At 41.8% G+C, this 6,712-nt stretch overlaps 1 pseudogene; it reads left to right on the top strand.

The window, feature by feature from the left end:
* The first annotated feature begins 4,412 nt into the window (after window positions 1-4,412).
* LOC142355393 (5.8S ribosomal RNA) lies at window positions 4,413-4,564 on the top strand (annotated as a pseudogene).
* Window positions 4,565-6,712: the final 2,148 nt, after the last annotated feature.

The raw sequence follows: 6,712 nt of genomic DNA, 5'->3' as shown, positions 1-6,712 counted from the left end.
GCAAAATCGAAACTTAAAGGAATTGACGGAAGGGCACCACCAGGAGTGGAGCCTGCGGCTTAATTTGACTCAACACGGGAAAACTCACCCGGTCCAGACATCTTAAGGATTGACAGATTGAATATCTTTCATGATTATATGGGCGGTGGTGCATGGCCGTTCTTAGTTAGTGGAGTGATCTGTCTGGTTAATTCCGATAACGAACGAGATCTTCTCCATCTAAATAATGAAATTCACTATATGTGAATTCAAAACACTTCTTAGAGGAACTATGCGGAATTAAATACCGCAGATGAAGTGAGGCTATAACAGGTCTGTGATGCCCTTAGATGTTCTGGACTGCACGCGCGCTACACTGTGTACTTTTAGATTGAGTACTCAGCCCTTGGTCCGAAATGGACTGGGCAATCAGAGAAAAGTACAGCGCTTCAAGGGGATCGTCCTGTTGTAACTTGCAGACGTGAACCAGGAATTCCTGGTACTTATGAGTCAACAACTCATAGGGATTACGTCCCTGCCCTTTGTACACACCGCCCGTCGCTACTACTGATTGGATAGTTAAGCAAGAATTGCAAATTCCTACTGTTGGGACTTCGGTCTCCGGCAACGGGATGAAGCGGATCGAGCTTAATTGTCTAGAGGAAGTAAAAGTCGTAACAAGGTTTCCGTAGGGGAACCTGCGGAAGGATCAGTGATTGATTCCTTCGGGCATGGCTGCTGGTAGAGGCCATGTCTGTAGTGCGCATGACGCTCTGTCGCTAGAGATTGCTTGGCAACCAATCTCGAATTATGTATCGAGCTCAAAAACTACTTGTGTGGATACATAGTTCAGCAGTCATGGCAAGGGACTGCTTAAAGGGAGACTAGTTAGCAAAAGCAGCCTAGCAGAACTGCAGCTATCTAGATCTCAGAAGCTGGGTTATAGAAGCCCAGCTATAGACTTGTGAATGAGAAAGGCCTAAAAAGGTCCACAAGTCGCGTGGTTAGAACCGACACGCAAAAATCCCAGCGAGTGACAGAGCGTTGCGCTGTTCAGTGGGAAAGAGTTGAGCTACTCGGGGCGCCCACTGAACTTGCTCCGAGCCAAAGGCTCGAAAAAACACAGCTTAGCCTCAGATCCTTTACATAGAAGGCTAGCTAAAATAAACTTACCTTGGACGAGGGTAAAGTTTAGTCAGTTCTTAGGGGAGAGTAATCCACAGCTTCTCGCCCTCTGAACATTCTCCCAGATATGTAGGTCTGGGAGAGTCTCCTCCTGTTCTTCGGAATCTGGAGGTAGACAAAGACAGTACGATACGATCTTGCATCGGGATGACTAACCGATAATGATCATAATCTGACAATTTTTCCGGCTTGAGGCACCGGAGTCAGATTAAAGACACATACTGAACTAAAGGCGTATGTGCAAAGCTTGTCGGAGTGTAGAGAGTCAAGCTGAGTTGACTCGTCACGTGGTGATGACAACAGCCATGTGCAAAACACTCACAACTTTATCGTCTATGTGGAAAAGGTTGCTAACAGCGCTCTCTATGAGAGGCCCTCGCATATAACTATACGAGGAAAAGGCGATAGAGTTGTTTGAATGTGGGGCAGGTTCATCGACAAGCTAAGTTGATCACATTCTTGTTGTGGCATCCTACTAGAATTGGTCACGGTCTGCACCAACTCTCCCCAAGTTGGCCAGACTTAAAACTAGAAATAAGGTTTGCAGCTATGTGAACCTAGAAACTGTAAAGGAGTTGAAAGAACTTAAAGGAATTGAAAGAGGCCTTGAGGTATATCCTCTTGGTAAAGACCCACAAAAGCTCACAAAAGTGGCTTCGAAGGGCAAAACTGGTTCATCCAAAACAATTGGAGAGCTTAAAGCAGAACCAATTCGAATGAAACACTATTGGTGAAACTTCATCATGAGAACGTCACAAGCTGATCACGCTCTATGATATGACTAGTATTATGTTGCTTCTAGTAGGCTAAGCGCAAGCCGAAACATCAACATGTGAAAGTCGTAGAATTTTGCAATCAAACTGTGGCTAGTACTGTGATGTTACTAGTAACCTGGTGTTCCGTCATATGGCCAAGAGAGCATTTGAAGGCGAAACTTCTGCATGGGAAAGCTGCATCATGATCAAAATTTTATATCGAGTATTATGTTGACGTTAGTAGGCCTTGGCCGAAAACGCAGCATGTGAAAGGTATAGATAAAAGTTATTGTTGCAGTCAGTACTGTGTAGTTACTAGTAGCTGGATTTAAGCTCAAAATGAGACACTGTTGGTGAAACTTCATCATGAGAATGTCACAAGCTGATCAAGCTCTATGATATGACTAGTATTATGTTGCTTCTAGTAGGCTAAGCGCAAGCCGAAACATCAACATGTGAAAGTCGTAGAATTTTGCGATCAAATTGTGGCTAGTACTGTGATGTTACTAGTAACCTTGTGTTACGTCATATGGCCAAGAGAGCATTTGAAGGCGAAACTTCTGCATGGGGAAGCTGCATCATGAACAAAAGTTTATATCGAGTATTATGTTGACATTAGTAGGCCCTGGCCGAAAGCGCAGCATGTGAAAGGTATAGATAAAAGTTATCGTTGCAGTCAGTACTGTGTAGTTACTAGTAGCTGGATTTAAGCTCGAAATGAGACACTGTTGGTGAAACTTCATCATGAGAACGTCACAAGCTGATCACGCTCCATGATATGACTAGTATTATGTTGCTTCTAGTAGGCTAAGCGCAAGCCGAAACATCAACATGTGAAAGTCGTAGAATTTTGCGATCAAATTGTGGCTAGTACTGTGATGTTACTAGTAACCTTGTGTTACGTCATATGGCCAAGAGAGCATTTGAAGGCGAAACTTCTGCATGGGGAAGCTGCATCATGAACAAAAGTTTATATCGAGTATTATGTTGACGTTAGTAGGCCCTGGCCGAAAGCGCAGCATGTGAAAGGTATAGATAAAAGTTAGCGTTGCAGTCAGTACTGTGTAGTTACTAGTAGCTGGATTTAAGCTCGAAATGAGACACTGTTGGTGAAACTTCATCATGAGAACGTCACAAGCTGATCACGCTCTATGATATGACTAGTATTATGTTGCTTCTAGTAGGCTAAGCGCAAGCCGAAACATCAACATGTGAAAGTCGTAGAATTTTGCAATCAAACTGTGGCTAGTACTGTGATGTTACTAGTAACCTTTTCTTACGTCATATGGCCAAGAGAGCATTTGAAGGCGAAACTTCTGCATGGGGAAGCTGCATCATGAACAAAAGTTTATATCGAGTATTATGTTGACGTTAGTAGGCCCTGGCCGAAAGCGCAGCATGTGAAAGGTATAGATAAAAGTTATCGTTGCAGTCAGTACTGTGTAGTTTACTAGTAGCTGGATTTAAGCTCGAAGTGAGACACTGTTGGTGAAACTTCATCATGAGAACGTCACAAGCTGATCACGCTCTATGATATGACTAGTATTATGTTGCTTATAGTAGGCTAAGCGCAAGCCGAAACATCAACATGTGAAAGTCGTAGAATTTTGCGATCAAAATTGTGGCTAGTACTGTGATGTTACTAGTAACCTTGTGTTACGTCATATGGCCAAGAGAGCATTTGAAGGCGAAACTTCTGCATGGGGAAGCTGCATCATGAACAAAAGTTTATATCGAGTATTATGTTGACGTTAGTAGGCCCTGGCCGAAAGCGCAGCATGTGAAAGGTATAGATAAAAGTTAGCGTTGCAGTCAGTACTGTGTAGTTACTAGTAGCTGGATTTAAGCTCGAAATGAGACACTGTTGGTGAAACTTCATCATGAGAACGTCACAAGCTGATCACGCTCTATGATATGACTAGTATTATGTTGCTTCTAGTAGGCTAAGCGCAAGCCGAAACATCAACATGTGAAAGTCGTAGAATTTTGCAATCAAACTGTGGCTAGTACTGTGATGTTACTAGTAACCTTTTCTTACGTCATATGGCCAAGAGAGCATTTGAAGGGCGAAACTTCTGCATGGGGAAGCTGCATCATGAACAAAAGTTTATATCGAGTATTATGTTGACGTTAGTAGGCCCTGGCCGAAAGCGCAGCATGTGAAAGGTATAGATAAAAGTTATCGTTGCAGTCAGTACTGTGTAGTTACTAGTAGCTGGATTTAAGCTCGAAGTGAGACACTGTTGGTGAAACTTCATCATGAGAACGTCACAAGCTGATCACGCTCTATGATATGACTAGTATTATGTTGCTTATAGTAGGCTAAGCGCAAGCCGAAACATCAACATGTGAAAGTCGTAGAATTTTGCGATCAAACTGTGGCTAGTACTTTGATGATGCTTGTAGCCAACCGAATTGGTTGAAAAGCCCAATAAGTAAGCTAACTTGGGAGAGCTTGTTGGAAACCAAATGCTACTAGATTGGTCCAAATACATCCTTCAACAGGGGATCACTTGGCTCGCTTTACGAAGAGGAGCACAGCTATATGTGTTAATTCGGTATGAATCGCAAGATTTGTTTACCGACCTCTCTAACGCAAAAGGCGGTCTCGGCTTCGGCTGTTGACTGCGTCCGATTCAGGGTTATATAACTCTCGATTGAACACATTGATGTTCTATTGTTGGTGCTTCCAATAAAATTGGAACACTTAAAGCAGAACCGATTCAAATAATAGCATTCTGATCAATGATTGCATTCCTTGATCAAGAACTGCTGGAGTCATTGTGATGGCGAATTTTCTTCATAAGAAAATTGCAAAGAGACGGAACTTAATGAGACTAGTATTATGTTGTTTCTAGTAAGCGGAAGCTGAAACAGCAACATGTGAAAATCAAGTTTTGTTCAATGATCTCGAGGCGATAAGTACTATGAAGCAACTAGTAGCCTAAGCATGACTCAGATTTGAGACAGTCAAAAAGACTGGCGAAACTTCTTCACATGAAAGTTACATAGAGAACTACAAATGTATACAGCGAGTATTATGTTGTTTCTAGTAGGCGAAAGCTGAAACATCAACATGTGAAAGTTGTCTGCAAACTGTAGAACGATATGTGATTAGTACTGTGCTGTTACTAGTAGCCAGTCTGACTGTAGAAGCCAAGACAAAGGGAAACTAATGCATCTGAAAAGGACAAGTTATGGAAAGGTATGCACGATAAGTATTATGTTGTTTCTAGTAAGCGGCAGCTGAAACATCAACATGTGAACGTCGTTGTGTACAGTAACCTAGAACTATATAGTCCTTAGTAACGTGCATTTACTAGTACCTGTAATTGGTATTCAGACTCAGGCAGTTTGGAATAGTTTGGCAAAGATGCACCAGAGAAAACTGGGATTTGATACAGAAATTGTTGAATACAAGTATTATGCTGCTTCTAGTAGGTTGAATCCGAAACATCAGCATGTGAAAATTGAAAACATTTCTGGTTCGAATTGTCACAAGTATTTGGTGATCTGAGTAGCCAAACTCACTACAACGCCAATTGAAGGCAAAAATTCTCAACGGGAAAAGCTATTCTCATTGAATGAGCTAACAAGACGAGTATTATGTTGCTTCTAGTAGGCGAAAGCCAAAACATCAACATGTGAAAGTCTTGCTGAACAAATTTAATGTTGTTGAGCTCAGTACCGTGTGAATTAGTAGCCATAATTGGCGAGCGAAAATTGAACTGGCGAAACTTCGTCTTTGGAAAATTGCAGATGCCGAGCACTTATTTTGCAACGAGTATTATGTTGACTGTAGTAAGCGAAAGCCGAAACAGCAACATGTGAAAGCTGTTGAAATTTTGTGGTCATTTTGCAATAAGTACAAGGAGTGTAACTAGTAGCCAGGTCAAAATTTGGGATAAGAATGAGCAAAAATTCTGCATGAGAACAGTTGAAATTATGAAACTAAATTACAAAGACTAGTATTATGTTGTTTCGAGTACGCGAAAGCGGAAACATCAACATGTGAACGTTTGTAACGAAGTTTCGTTAATTTTCAGCCTAGTACTGAGCAAGAACGAGTAGCCTCATCTCCAATCCCACGCAAAATGTAGTGAAATATGTGAGTGAACCTTATTCACGGTGAGGGTTTCCCGAGGTCTGTATTGCAGCGAGTATTATGTTGCTTCTAGTAAGCGAAAGCTGAAACAACAACATTTGAAAGTTGGAATTAATGACTGAATGGAAACTTCGACCTGTGTTTGATAGTAGTAGCGAACAAAACTGCTGAATCGGTTTCTGTCTCATATTGGTCAGTGAACCAATTAAGAGACAATCAACTACATAACCTGAATTGGGCGAGAGAACCCCCTTAACTTAAGCATATCAGTAAGGGGAGGAAAAGAAATCAACTGAGAATCCCTTAGTAATGGCGAATGAACAGGGAAAAGCTCATCGGGAAGAGAAATGGCAACATTTCTCGGTGTCCGGTATGGTTTGATGCTAGACTGGTGAATTTGTCCTGATGTCTACTGGAAAGTAGCATCAAAGAAGGTGAAAATCCTGTAAAGGTCATTTTCGATACCAGTCATAATGGCTCATTCCTATGAGTAGAGTTGTTTGAAAGTGCAACTCGAAGCTGGAGATATGTCTCTCCAAAAGCTAATTATAAAGCGAGACCGATAGTAAACAAGTACCGTGAGGGAAAGTTGAAAAGCACTCTGAAGAGAGAGTGAAAAGTACGTGAAACTGTTGAAGGGAACTGGAGTGAGCGTTACCATACTCAATGCCTTGATATTATATTCTCG

This window comes from Convolutriloba macropyga, unplaced genomic scaffold (genome assembly GCF_964194025.1).
Source record: "Convolutriloba macropyga unplaced genomic scaffold, txConMacr16.3 SCAFFOLD_4696, whole genome shotgun sequence".
NCBI lineage: Eukaryota > Metazoa > Xenacoelomorpha > Acoela > Convolutidae > Convolutriloba > Convolutriloba macropyga.
Note: the sequence above shows the minus strand (reverse complement) of the source record. Positions and strands in the feature narration are given on the sequence as shown.